The sequence below is a fragment of the Saccopteryx leptura genome, chromosome 3 (genome assembly GCF_036850995.1).
Source record: "Saccopteryx leptura isolate mSacLep1 chromosome 3, mSacLep1_pri_phased_curated, whole genome shotgun sequence".
NCBI lineage: Eukaryota > Metazoa > Chordata > Mammalia > Chiroptera > Emballonuridae > Saccopteryx > Saccopteryx leptura.
Window position 1 is genome coordinate 66,317,758 of NC_089505.1, and position 14,305 is coordinate 66,332,062.

Consider the following 14,305-nt stretch of genomic DNA (forward strand, 5'->3'; position numbering starts at 1 on the left):
CCCCTAGTGGGCTTGCCAGCTGGATCCCAGTCATGGCGCATGCGAGAGTCTGTCTCTGCCTCCCCTCCTCTCACTAAAATTAAAAAAAAAAAAAACCCACAAAAAAACAATATAAGCAGCCTGACCTGTGGTGGCGCAGTGGATAAAGCTTCGACCTGGAACTCTGAGGTCTCCGGTTCAAAACCCTGGGCTTGCCTGGTTAAGGCACATATGGGAGTTGATGCTTCCTGCTCCTGCCCCCTCCACTCACTTTCTTTCTCTCTCTCTATAAAAATAAATAAATTTAAAAAAAAAACAATATAAGCTAAATTTACTCATTATAAGAATGAGCAAAAAAAATCTCCACCTGCATCAAAAATGACAATAATCAAATAATGAGGTAACACAGGTGTTGAGATTATCTGACAAAGGCTTTAATATTTTTTAAATCGATTTGAGAGAGAGAGAGAGAGAGACATCAATTTGTTGTTCCATTTATTTATGCATTCATTGGTTGCTTCTTCTGTGTGCCCTGGCCAGGATCAAACCTGCAACCTTGGTATATCTGGACAATACACTAACCAACTGAGCTGCCCAGCCAGGGCTAATGCTGTTTTTTTTGTTTGGTTGCTTGGGTTTTCTTTCTTTCTTTCTTTCTTTCTTTCTTTCTTTCTTTCTTTCTTCTTTCTTTCTTTCTTTCTTTCTTTCTTTCTTTCTTTCTTTCTTTCTTTCTTTCTTTCTTTTGTGTGACAGAGACAGAGAAAGGGACAGATAGAGACAGGAAGGAAGAGAGATGAGAAGCATCAATTCTTATTTGTGGCACCTTAGTTGTTCACTGATTGCTTTCTCACATGTGCCTTGACTAGGGGGCTATAGCAGAGCAAGTGACCCCTTGCTCAAGCCAGCAACCTTGGGCTTCAAGCCAGCAACCTTTCGACTCAAGCTAGTAACCATGGGGTCATGTCTATGATCCCATGCTCAAGCCAGCGACCTTGGGCTCAAGCTGGTGAGCCTTGCTCAAACCAGATGAGCATGTGCTCAAGCTGGCAACCTTAGGGTTTCGAACCTGGGTCCTCCATGTCCCAGTCTGATGCTCTATCCACTGTGCCACCGCCTGGTCAGGCAGGCTGCTTTTTAAAGTTAATGTTTTTAGAAGCATCTCCATGTCAATCAAAGAATGCATTCCATTGTTCTTTAGAGGTTTGGAGTTCTCATTTCTTCTTTGCTTGTTTGTTTTCTTTCTGTTTTAAAACATTTTAAGGAATTCTTTCTTTAAGAGAGGGCTCTGACCCTGGCCATGGCTCAGTGGATAGAGCATTGGCCCAGCGTATGGACATCCCAGGTTCAGTTCTCAGTCCAGGTGCACATGAAAAGTGACCATCTGCTTTCCCCTACCTACCTGTCCCCCTTCTCTCACTCTTCCCCTCCTGCAGCCAGTGGCTAAATTGGTTTGAGCATGGCCCCAGGCACTGAGGATAGCTGGGTTAGAGAGCATCAGCCTCAGGTACTAAAAATAGCTCGGTTCATTCCAGCATGGGCCCCAGATGGGATTGCAGGGTGGATCCTCGTTAGGGTGCAAGTGGGAGTCTGCCTCTCTATCTCCTCTACTCTCACCTAAAAAGAGAGAGAGTGAGAGAGAGAACCTAAAGTAACAGTTTTCCTGAATGGCCACTAGAGCTTTAAATTACATTAACTAAGTTGGTCCGTTTTATTTAAGTCACAAGAATTGCCTGACCAGTGGTGGTGCAGTGGATAAAGCGTCGACCTGGAATGCTGAAGTCGCCGGTTCAAAACCCTGGGCTTGCCTGGTCAAGGTACATATGGGAGTTGATACTTCCTGCTCCTCCCCCTGTTCTCTCTCTATCTCTCCCTCTCTCTCTCTCTCCCCCCTCTCTAATAAAAATGAATAAATAAAAATCTTTTAAAAATAAATAAATAAATAAATGTCACAAGAAGAGAGACCAAACTACTTACCTTAGAGTTCCCAAGGAAGAAATTTGGGGGAACTGTTAGACAGTCAAGTTCCTATGGTTAAAATACATTCCCCTAAAAGCCATCGCAGTGGACAAAAAGACAAAAGAGATGTTCATGCTATCTTGGAATCACTTAATCTCTTCGAGGCCTCTGTGAACATAAAAAAACCCTTCCAAACCTGTAAGAATTTTTATGAGTTTATTTGAGCCAAACTGTTGACAATTGCTGGAAAGTAAAGTCTCAACAGACTGAAAAGATGCTCTGGAAAATGGCAGCTTCTCTACTTGTTTTATACATCAGAATCAAAGGGGAAGACGTAAGGGGGTCACATGAAATTGATTGGTGATAGGTTAGGGAGGCAGGAGAAAGGAAAGCGGGGAAATCTCTGAGATTAGGTAAAAGTGAAACTGTATTTTTTTTTTTTTTTTTTTTACAGAGACAGAGTCAGAGAGAGGGATAGATAGGGACAGAGAGATGAGAAGCATCAATCAGTTTTTCATTGTGCGTTGCAACACCTTAGTTGTTCATTGATTGCTTTCTCATATGTGCCTTGACCGCGGGCCTTCAGCAGACCGAGTAACCTCTTGCTTGAGCCAGCGACCTTGGGCTCAAGCCTGTGAGCTTTTGCTCAAACCAGATGAACCCGCGCTCAAGCTGGCGACCTCTGGGTCTCGAATCTGGGTCTTCCGCATCCCAGCCCGACGCTCTATCCACTGCGCCACCGCCTGGTCAGGTTGAAACTGCATTTTGTTGAAATATTTATATAGGCAAGAACAGGACAGTTAACAGTTAATGGTTCACATAACAATAGCAATGAGGGGTCTATTGGCTTCTGCTCTGGTGGGATGTTCTGACCCCCTTACATTCCAAAGGCATGTTATCAGGGACATTATCTTAGGTGCAAAAGACAGCAGGCAGGCTTGAGTGAAAACAAACATTGACCTTTGTTTAGAGAAAGTTCTTCCCTAGGACATGACAACCGGACCCACCATGAACTGCTTTTAGTTAGAAAGGTTTGAGACCATCCTGTGTTAACTTCAGTTCCCTGAGTTCACAAGGCCATTATGTAGGCTTTCCCTGAGCTTGTCAAGTCCAGTTCGTGGCCATATCTTGATTTATTAAAAAAAATTTTTTGTCCACACCTCTATATACCATTTTGAAAAATGCTTCTCATTCAGCTTGTTGAACATTTGTAACTGTGTACATAAATATAGTCATTTCAGCATTTCAAAAGATCCCCAGAGTGGGCACAATTCCAGATGGTCTTTTATATCAGAAATTCACCCAGACAAACCATTAGCAGCAGCTGGGCCATAAATCCAGCTGGCATAACTGAATGGCCTTGTCCTTCTGTAGCAATTTTAGAAAGAGACGCAGCCCTGGCCGGTTGGCTCAGTGGTAGCTCATTGCCTGGTATGTGGATGTCCTAGGTTCAGTTCCTGGTCAGGGCACACAGGAGAAGCAACCATCTGCTTCTCCACTTTCTCTCCCTTTTCTCTCTTTTTCTCCCCCTCTCTCTGTCTCTATCTTCTCCTCCCACAGCCATGGCTTGATTGGTTCAAGCGAGTTGGCCTCCGGCATTGAGAATGGCTTGGTGGCCTCTGTCTCAGATGTTAAAAAAATGGCTTGGTTGCTGAGCAATAGAGCAACAGGCTCCAGATGGGCAGAGCATCGCCCCTTAGTGGGCTTTCTGGGTGGATCCTGGGTGAGGTGCATGCAGAAATCTCTCTCTCTGCCTCCCCTTCTCTCACTAAAACAGGGGTTGGGAATCTATGGCTTGCGAGCCAAATGTGGCTCTTTTGATGGCTGCATCTGGCTCACAGACAAATTTTTAATAAAAAAATAAATAAATAACATTAAGGCCTGACCTGTGGTGGCGCAGTGGATAAAGCGTCGACCTGGAAATGCTGAGGTCCCCGGTTTGAAACCCTGGGCTTGCCTGGTCAGGGCACATATGGGAGTTGATGCTTCCAGCTCCTCCCCCCTTCTCTCTCTCTCTGTCTCTCCTCTCTCTCTCTCTCTGTCTCTCCCTCTCCTCTCTAAAATTAATTTAAAAAAAATAACATTAAAAATATAAAACATTCTCATGTATTACAATCCATTCATTTCCTACCACTCATGGTTGCGGGTGGCTGGAGCCAATCACAGCTGTCCTCCAGGACACCAAATTTTATTGGATAATGTGTAATGTACACGGGTCATTGTATGGCTCTCATGGAATTACTTTTTTTTTATTGATTTTTAGAGGGGGGGAGAGAGAGAGAGAAAGAGAGAGAGAGAGAGAGAGAGAGAGAGAAAGGGGAGGAGCAGGAAGCATCAACTCCCATATGTGCCTTGACTGGGCAAGCCCAAGGTTTCGAACCAGCAACCTCAGCATTTCCAGGTCAACGCTTTATCCACTGCGCCACCACAGGTCAGGCAGAATTACATTTTAAAATATGTAATTCATGCATTCATGGCTCTCTCAGCCAAAAAGTTTCCCGACCCCTGAACTAAAAGAAGAAAAAAAGAAAGATGATGTCCCACTACCAAATCCAGTATCAAAGAAACAAATGCTCTGAATCTCAGCTGAAGTGTTACCAGACAGGGACCAAACTGGAGTGGGTCTGTCTCAGGACGGCCACTAGTTTGTGGCTTCTTGTCTTGGTGCAGGAACGATTTCACAACAGGAGTGCATGTGATTTCGAGTATGCTTATTACAGCTGAGGACAGTGAAGTGAGGAAAGGCTCAGGATAGAAGAGGCGTCAGAGGAGAGCCTAGGCAGGGCCGCTCTGGCTCACTGGAGAGTCAGAGAAAGGGGGTCCTGGAGACAGGTTCATGGGGTGAGCCCGGGACGAGCTGCCGCTGCCCACTGCTCCCCTGGTTACAAGTCTCATGGGGACCCTTAGATGCCGGGGTCCAACACCGAGGGGAGTCCAGGGGTCCCACAGGAAGAGACGGCGTCGGCGAATCGAGTGAGAGAGCCGAATTCTTTATTTTCTCTTTATTCTCTCGTTAGCATTTACTGCCAGGCATCTCTGCCAATGGCTGGTCTAACTTTACTTTTATACACACACACTAAGTTACAATCACATGGTATTCAGAATACATTGATTAATTATTGTTTTTGTTTCACTATGGTTACATTTTCTAGGTAACAGTTAATTCATTTCTATAAACTATAAATCAGGTGGTAAGTCATTCAAAGTACAATTATACAATAACTTGAACAGCAATAACAATATTGGTACAAACTTCCAAAAGGTCAGTACTGATTAATAACTCTACCTTGTCTAAGATTCTATTGTCTAGTCAAATTTTATTTATTTACTATATTCATACACTAATTAAGTTCTAACTTTATTCTTCTCAGAGTGTTCCACCACCTGCAGGTCAGGTAAGCAAGAAGAAAGGAAAGTTTCTCTACTCTATCACATGAAAAGGCTAGGGAGGTAAAGTGATGGATTAAGTGAAGGCTGAAAGGTGCTCTGTGTATAGTTACTGTTTCCTACCTATTCATAAGTCACAATCTATTCTTTCTAACATGATTAATAAGAAGAAATTCTCCTACAGACTTAACCCTTTACGAGGGATATCATAGCCAGCCTCTTATATCTATGAGCCCAGTTCAAGGGGCTTACAGGCTTTTCTGTGGAACTCACACCCTCTGTCTCATTTCCAAAGAAATTACTACAAATCTACAGGGAAAGCATGGTACTATTATCCCTGTGCCATAAATGATAGCACACACCCAGAAAGGGGGATATAAGGCCAAATTAATTCAAAAGATCAAAGGGGGAAGTATCGTTGTGCCTTTCCTTTGCGGTGACTTTGTCAACCCGCAGCCATTGGTCTTCTCTGCTGTGACTTTGTCAATCAGCAGTTTTTGATCTTCTTCTGCTATGACCTTGTCAGCTAGCAGTTGTGGATCTTCTCTGCTGTGACCTTGTCAGCCAGCAGTCGTTGATCGGCTCCCGACACTTAGAGTTTAGGAGAAAGAAAGTAAGAAGTTCACGACTGAGAAGGGAACTGGGTGTGCTGTAGAGAGAGCCTGAGCTGGGTCTTTGTTTTGAGGCCTTTTCTGTTTTCTTCAGGCGAGAATCCTAGGGGAGGGTGTCAGCACAATATTCATCAGCTTTCCAAGTGCGTCTTGCAAATTATGTTCACTCATAACATGAGCATGTAGGGGAGTTTGGGATTATTCTCTGGTCAGCTTCACCGCTTCATTCTTGGATCTGTTTGCCTCTAATCAGGTATTTGTTATTCATCCCTTTGACTTCATCCGTCCTTGGGTTTGGCTGGCACAAAGGGCGTTAACTGGGTCTCTGTCCTCTCTCTCCCTGACCAGGGTGATTAAACTGTTTATTCTCTGGGCAGAGGGGAGAGGTGTACACTGTTAGGGACCAAAAGACAACAGGGTCTTCGCAGTTTAGATTTTGGCAGGACAGAGGTGTGGGGAACTGGCAGTAAGCTGACAGTCTGCACAACCCCCACCTCACTTGTTCTTTGAAGTTGCTAAAAGCTATTTCTTTCCACTTCTTCATCTTAGCTGTGGTGGTGGATTGTTTATACTGGTCCTATTCCTCATGTCCCTCGGAGAGACTTGAGGCAATTTCCTTTTTAATTATTTTTATTTATTTATTCATTTTTTAGAGGGGAGGGAGAGAGAGAGAGAGAGAGAGAAAAGGGGGGGAGCAGGAAGCTTCAACTCCCATAAGTGCCTTGACCAGGCAAGCCCGGGGTTTTGAACCAGCAACCTCAGAGTTCCAGGTCAACGCTTTTACCCATTGTGCCACTGCAGATCAGGCTAAGCCTATTTTCTTAATTCCGCACGGTTCCCATTCAGGACCTGGAATTACTAGCCGCACTGGTTCACGGCAATTGGCCCCAGATGGGGGTGGATCTTGGTCGGGGCACATGCAGGAGTCTGTCTCTCTATCTCCCTCCTCTCATCCCACCACCTTGGGCTTAGCCAGTTTGGAGATCTGACCTGTCAAGGGAAGAACACTCCACGGTGGAACACAGTATGTTCCACTAAATTGGATATTTATGCTCCTAATGCCACTAAAATGATAGACAGAAAGCCAGCTTACTCTACCTGTTAGGGCAATTGATCCTGATTCCCAAGAGGAAATTGGCAAGCTGTTACCAATTGGAGCACAGACTTCCCTGTTGTATTGGAGCAGCAGATTTAAGGGACCCCCCCTGTCATTTCCATACTCAATGATAATCGGCTGTCATGTTATTGTTGGCATGCTAAGCGAGGCGTCTACATTTCAATGAGCAAGAAAGGAAAGCCAAGAAGTAAAATTGTGTATCAGCTAGGTCAGTCTTCCTTTTAAGAAGCACAACAGTGTTGGTTTACATCAGTGGTAGTCAACCTGATCCCTACCGCCCACTAGTGGGTGTTCCAGCTTTCATGGTGGGCAGTAGTGGAGCAACCAAAGTATAAATAAAAAGATAGATTTAACTAGAGTAAGTTGTTTTATAAAGATTTATTCTGCCAAACAGCAAAAATCCGACATAAAGTACTTGTTAAGTAATTATTATTATATGCTTTAACTTGCTGTAACTCTGCTTTATAAATTTTATAAAGTAAAGTTACTTCCCTACTTTATAAATCACCATTACTGTGGAACCGGTGGGCGGTTAGAAAATTTTACTACTAACAGAGATACAAAAGTGGTGGTAGGTATAAAAAGGTTGACTATCCCGGTTTACATAGTATTTTCATATGCCATGCTCTAATCACAGTAGTGCCCCTCTGTAAAGGAGACTGAGATGTCCATTTTCTCAGCCTGACATGGCTCCAAAACAGTCACCCTCCTCCAAAACATCAGGGGTCACAGCAGAAGGCCAAAGGAGAAAATGGATGTTGACTAAACGACCCACAGGCTGACCCTCTCTCTGCCTTCCTGAGGCAAACAGTGATCCCACGTTGCTTAGACGTTGTCGTTGCTTCAGGGTAATAGTGTGACTGCCACGAACAAGAATTGTTCAGTATGATTTGCCACTGTCATGTGATGAGATTTGGCAACAACACTATTGATAGTGAAGTCCTTCTTGCGTAGATGGCCAAGACGAATGTAGGTGAAGGAGAACAGTAAGAGGCTAGGGACATTCCTGGCCAAATGGAATGGGGAAACTTAGGCACAATAATTAAACAAGGCCAACAATCTGACCAATTTACAGGCAGCTCTTGAGTCTCAAGAACTTATCTTCCCTAACCAACGACACCTGAGAACAAGTGATGTCTACCTCTCCCCTCTGCCCAGAGAACAAACAGCTTAAATCACCCTAGTCAGGGAGAGAGAGGACAGAGACCCAGTTAATGCCCATTGTGCCAGCCAAACCCAAGGACGGATGAAGTCAGGGGGATGAATACCAAACACTCGATTAGAGGCAGACAAACCCAAGATAAAAGTAAAGCAGTGAAGCTGACCAGAGAATGATCCCAAACTCCCCTAGGCACTCATTTTGATGCCATCTGCATATTAAAAACACACCTGTAAAGCTGGTGAGTGTTCTGCTGGGGCCCTTCCCTGAGACTCTCACCTGTAGAAGACAGATAAACACCGCCCTGAGAGCAGAAACTCAGCGCGAGCAGGCTCTAGAGCACTCCCAGGCCCCTTCTCAACCATGAACTTTTTGCTTCCTTTCTACTAAACTCTGAGAGTCCGCAGAGACTTGCAGCCAGGGGAACAACGGGCAGCGGCATCTCATCCCGGGCTCACCCCCCTGAACCTGTCCCCAAGGCCCCTTTTTCTCCTGACTTTTCAGTGAGCTGACAACAGCCCCACCTTGGCTCACTTCTTTCCTATAAGGTTTCTAGCGAGCCAATGCAGAGCACCGCCTAGGCTCTCTCCTGTTGCTTCTCCCACCCTAAGTTTGCCTTTGTTTGACTGTCTCTGGCTTTAATATGTATACCTGTTATGAAATCTTTCCTGCAAGAAGTCAACAACCCACACACTACCCCACTAGGCAGACCCACTCTGGGCCTGGGCCCTGTCTGGTAACATAGACACTGGAAACACAACTGAACAACATTATAAGTGAAAGCACGTAAGTGAAATATTTGTTGAGGTCTGAACTAAAAAAAAAAAAAAAAAATCCAGGGGTCTCATGTGAGGTGGTTGCAGCATCTCCAAATAATCCTCTGTGAGAGAGGCATGTTTGGGGAGTGGCATATTCTTTTTCTCTCACTGTTTTTATTGAGATATTATTGGCATATAACATATGTGAGTTTAAGGTGTTCAGTGTGATAACTTGCTACATGTATATGTTGCAAAATGATTATGAGGTGGCACATTCCTATCCTCTTGACCCACTAGCCAGCCAAAGTTAGGTCTTACTGTAGATGAGAAATAGGACTGTTCTTATTTCAACCCAAATTAGCCATCACTAATGGCAGAAGTCTTGTCCTGAGAGAGAGAAATAACAGAGCTTTGTCATAATTGAGGTACAACGTGAATACAGTTTGCCTCAAGGTCTCTAGACCCAAGATAAATAGGTGTGTCTCAGGACAAAGAGCCTACCTTCCCTGGATCTACTGAGGAAACCGGAGAGTCCCCAGCCTCGTGGTCACTCAGTTTACCCTGGTGGCTGCCTCACTGCATTGTTCTGTGGAACTGAGGTTGGATGTTAAGCAAAAATGCCACCTCAACATGAAACCTGCAGAGCAAGGCCGACCCTGGAGATTTGGCTCCTGGGACCCAGACCAGGGGCCAGAAGGTCAGAGAGGGAAATTAGGAGTCTGCGTGGAGACTGCAGAAGAGTTCACACACGCTGCCCACAGCATGAGCTCGTTCTTTTTCTGGATGAAAGATTCTTGCCCTGAATGCAGGGGCCACAATCCCATCATTGGGGGTTCTCACAGGGCCTTGTCCGTTCAGTCATTTCAGCATCAGTGTCTGTATTCGTTTCCTGGGGCTGCTGGTACCAAGGGTCACCAACTTGGTGGCTTAAAATAACTGAAATTAATCCTCCCATGGTTCTGAAGACCAGAAACCTGAAACCAGTTTCCAGGAGTTGAACAGTCTCTTCTGAAACTCCTCATCGTTAGCCTTCTTACCTCACTTTCAGGGAGACTTTGACCAGTTGCAAAACCCTTCAAAGACTGCCCGTGAATCAGTGTAGAACTTTGAATTCAGGCACTTTCTCCTTCCACAAGGTATAGAAAATCCTACACTGCCTGGCCTGTGGCGGCGCAGTGGATAGAGCACTGACCTAGAACACTGAGGATGCTGGTTCGAAACCCTGGGTTTGCCCAGCGAAGGCATGAACGACAAGCAGTCAATGAACAGCTAGAGTGAAGCAACTATTTCTCATCCCCCACCCTCCATCTCTGTAAAATCAATAAATGAAGTCTAAAAAATATCCTACAAAACAACCCACCCACTGGGAGGACTTCTCCTTAACATCTTCTCTTGGGTCACTCCTGAGCAGGGCTGTAACACAATGACCAAAACCTTCTTATTGTAGCATGCTATGTGAACCCTCACTTTTATCATCTCTGTCAAGTGGGAACTCCCTGTGAGGCCATAGCTTTGAGTTCAGTTGGTCACAGCAAAGCAGAAGGAAAAGGTAAGGTCAGGGGATGAGTCACCTGACAATGCAGCTGACTCAAGTCAAGATATATAGAAGTTGCAGTTAGCTTCCAAAGCTTTGGCTTCTGTCCAATTATATAACATGATGAGTGTTTAGGTCATCCACCACTAGGGATCACAAGAGGAATAGTCTTTATTCTGAGCACAGCCTGAAGTCCCCTTGTCTCTCCTGAGACAAGGGCCTCTGCGCAGGTTGTTATCTAAGAAAGAACTTGGAGGGAACAGATGTCAGGGGACTGGGAAAAACAAAATAGGAAAAAAGGGAAGTCAGCCCTGGCTGGCTGGCTCAGTGGTAGAGCATCAGCCTGGCATGCAGGAGTCCTGGGTTTGATTCCCGGCCAGGGCACACAGGAGAAGCACCCATCTGCTTCTCCACCCCTCCCCTTCTCCTTCCTCTCTGTCTCTCTCTTCCCCTCCCGTAGCGGGGGCTTCATTGGAGCAAAGTTTGCCTGGGGGCTGAGGATGGCTCTGTGGCCTCTGCCTCAGGCGCTAGAGTGGCTCTGGTTGCAACAGATCGACACCCCGGATGGGCAGAGCATCGCTCCCTGGTGGGCATGCCGGGTGGATCCTGGTCGGGCGCTTGTGGGAGTCTGTCTGTCTGCCTCCCCGTTTCTGGCTTTGGAAAAATCCAAAAAAAAAAAAAAAAAGGGGAAGTCAATCTGCCTGACTGACAGTGGTGCAATGGATAGAGCTACGACTTGGGATGCTGAGATCCAAGGTTTGAAACCCCAAGGTCACCAGGTTGAGTACAAGCTCATCTGGTTTGAGCTCAGGGTCCCTGGCTTGAGAGTGGGGTCATCACATGATCCCATAGTGACTGGCTTGAGCCCAAGGTCACTGGCACAGCTGGAGTTCCCCGTCCCAAAGCACATATGAGAAGCAATCAATGAAGAACTAAAGTGACACAACTACGAGTTGATGCTTCTCATCTCTCTTTCTCTCTAAAAAAAATAAAATAAAATAAACACACACAAAAAAAGACAAGAAAAAGTCAATCCAAGACAGGAATACTGAGCTGGTTTCTGTTGTGGACCGTAAATGGCAAAAAGCCATTACAGCAGGGGTCCCCAAACTACGGCCCCCTGAGGCCATTTATCCATCCCGCTGCACTTCTGGAAGGGTACCTCTTTCATTGGTGGTCAGTGAGAGGAGCATAGTTCCCATTGAAATATTGGTCAGTTTGTTGATTTAAATTTACTTGTTCTTTATTTTAAATATTGTATTTGTTCTCGTTTTGTTTTTTTACTTTAAAATAAGATATGTGCAGTGTGCATAGGAATTTTTTCATAGTTTTTTTTTAATAGTCCGGCCCTCCAATGGTCTGAGAGACAGTGAACTGGCCCCCTGTGTAAAAAGTTTGGGGACCCCTGAATTACAGATTCGAGGCTTAGCAAAAGGCTAAGTTCTCCCCCTCCATCTCCATATTTGGCTTTGATGCTGAGTATTTACACCCACTCCACTTCCTTCCTTGGGTTGCTGGAAGCGATATACATGCCCTTCCTCTGACTCTTTGTTTGTTTCAGATGTTTATAGATTTCACTAATGTTTTTGCCTTGGGAGAGTTCCTGTCTTAGCCTTTGATGTGCAACTTTGTATCAGGGTCCTTGATTTGCTTATGTCTATATAATAAAGCGAACTGGGGCTATGAGGCAATCTGATACTGCCAGGCAGTTTGAGGAGTCCTCCGGGTCCCATCATTTTTGTTTTGATAAGTGTGTTTCCTTAATTCCGCACCATTATTAGGAGCCGCGCTGGTCCGCGGCAGGTTTCCACTTTAACAGCCGTACAATCAAAATTTGGGAGGTATCTTCTGAGGAACCACCGAAGCATGCTCAGCACTGTCCCAACACAGGACGGGAAGCTGGGCTTTTACCCACTGGCTCCAGTCAGCCTTCGGCGCCAAGGGCTGCCAAGAGAGTTTACTTCCTCCTCAGGTCACATTTGCACACACACCAGAATGAACAGGTGCCCCCAGGTGTCCTCCCTTGATGCCACGGCAGAGAAATTCTAGGGTGGAGATGAGCTTAAAAGCATTTTTATGCCTGACCTGTCGTGGCGCAGTGGATAAAGCGTCAACCTGGAAATGCTGAGGTCACTGGTTTGAAACCCTGGGCTTGCCTGGTCAAGGCACATATGGGAGTTGATGCTTCCAGCTCCTCCCCCCTTCTCTCTCTCTGTCTCTCCTCTCTGTCTCTCCCTCTCCTCTCTAAAATGAATAAATAAATAAATAATTTTTTAAAAAAGCATTTTTATAACTAATTTGTATGAATAACCTCAGATTATACACAGCTGACATAAAAAAGAGGCAGAAGGTTGGCAGGGAAAAAAATTCAAAATGGTACATGAAATTAAAAAAAGGAATGGAATATAAAAATAATAGAATAAGTAGAATAAAAAATATAGGAGGCTGAGTGAAAATGTCTAACTCCAGGAGAATAAAAAGAGTAGGCAGAAAAAAAATTAAAAAGAGTAGGCAGAAGCACAGGGTAGAAATAATGGCCGAAAATGTTCAAACCAATGAGAGTTATTCAAGAAGTTCTCAGAATGAAACTAGGACAAATGCTTAGAAAATTATGCATAGGCTCATCCCAGAAAAACACTGAAAATGAAAGGCAATTAAAATCCCAACAGCATTAATGTACAAGGAGAGAGTACGTTTCTTTTAAAGGAACAAAAATTATGACAGTTGAATTCTCAATAGAAACACTGGACTACAGAGAAAATATGGGATGATGTCTTCAAAATATTTGGGAGAAGATGTCCATCTACAATTCTACGTAGTAGAACGTCCCCTTAAAAATAAAATGGGCTGGCCTTGGCCGGTTGGCTCAGCGGTACAATGACAGCCTGGCGTGTGGAAGTGCCAGGTTCGATTCCCAGTCAGGGCACACAAGAGAAGCACCCATCTGCTTCTCCACTCTTCCTCCTCTCCTTCGTCCCTCTCTCTCTCTCTCTCTCTCTCTCTCTCTTCCCCGCCCGCAGCCAAGACTCCATTGGAGCAAAGTTGGCCCGGGCACTGAGGACAGCTCTGAGGCCTCCGCCTCAGGCACTAGAATGGCTCTGGCCCCAATGGAACAACACCCCAGAGGGGCCGAGCATCGCCTCCTGGTGGGCATGCCGTATGGATCCCAGTCGGGCACATGCGGGAGTCTGTCTGACTGCCTCCCTGCTTCTAACTTCGGAAAAATACAAAAAAAAAAAAATTAAAAATTAAAAAATAAATAAAAGTGGGTTCTAGCCAGTTTGCTCAGTGGATAGAGCATCAGCCCGGCCTATGGACATCCCAGAGTCCATTTCCTCTCAGAGCACACGAGAGAAGCAACTATCTGCTCCTCTCCCTCCCCTTTTCTCCCTTCTCTCCCTCTTCCTCTCCCATAGCCAGTGGCTCAATTAGTTCAAACGCATTGGCTGGGGCGCTGTGGATAGCTTCCGTGGACCTCATCAACCTCAGGCACTAAAAATAGCTCAGTACCTGGGCACGGCCCTAGATGGGGTTGCTGGGTGAGAAAGCAATCAATGAACAACTAAGGTGAGCTATGAGTATATCCTTCTCATCTTTCTCCCTTCCTGTCTGCCTGTCCCTGTCTATCTGCCTCTCTCTTCTCTCTCTCTTTCACAAAAAGAAAAAAAAAAAAAAAAAGAAGAAAAATAATGACAGATGGGAGCAGAAATGCAGTAAGGACAAAAATAGCAAGGAATAATAAATATAGGAGTAAATCTAAATGTTGTATAAAACAACAATGATAACATCCTGTTGGATTTACCA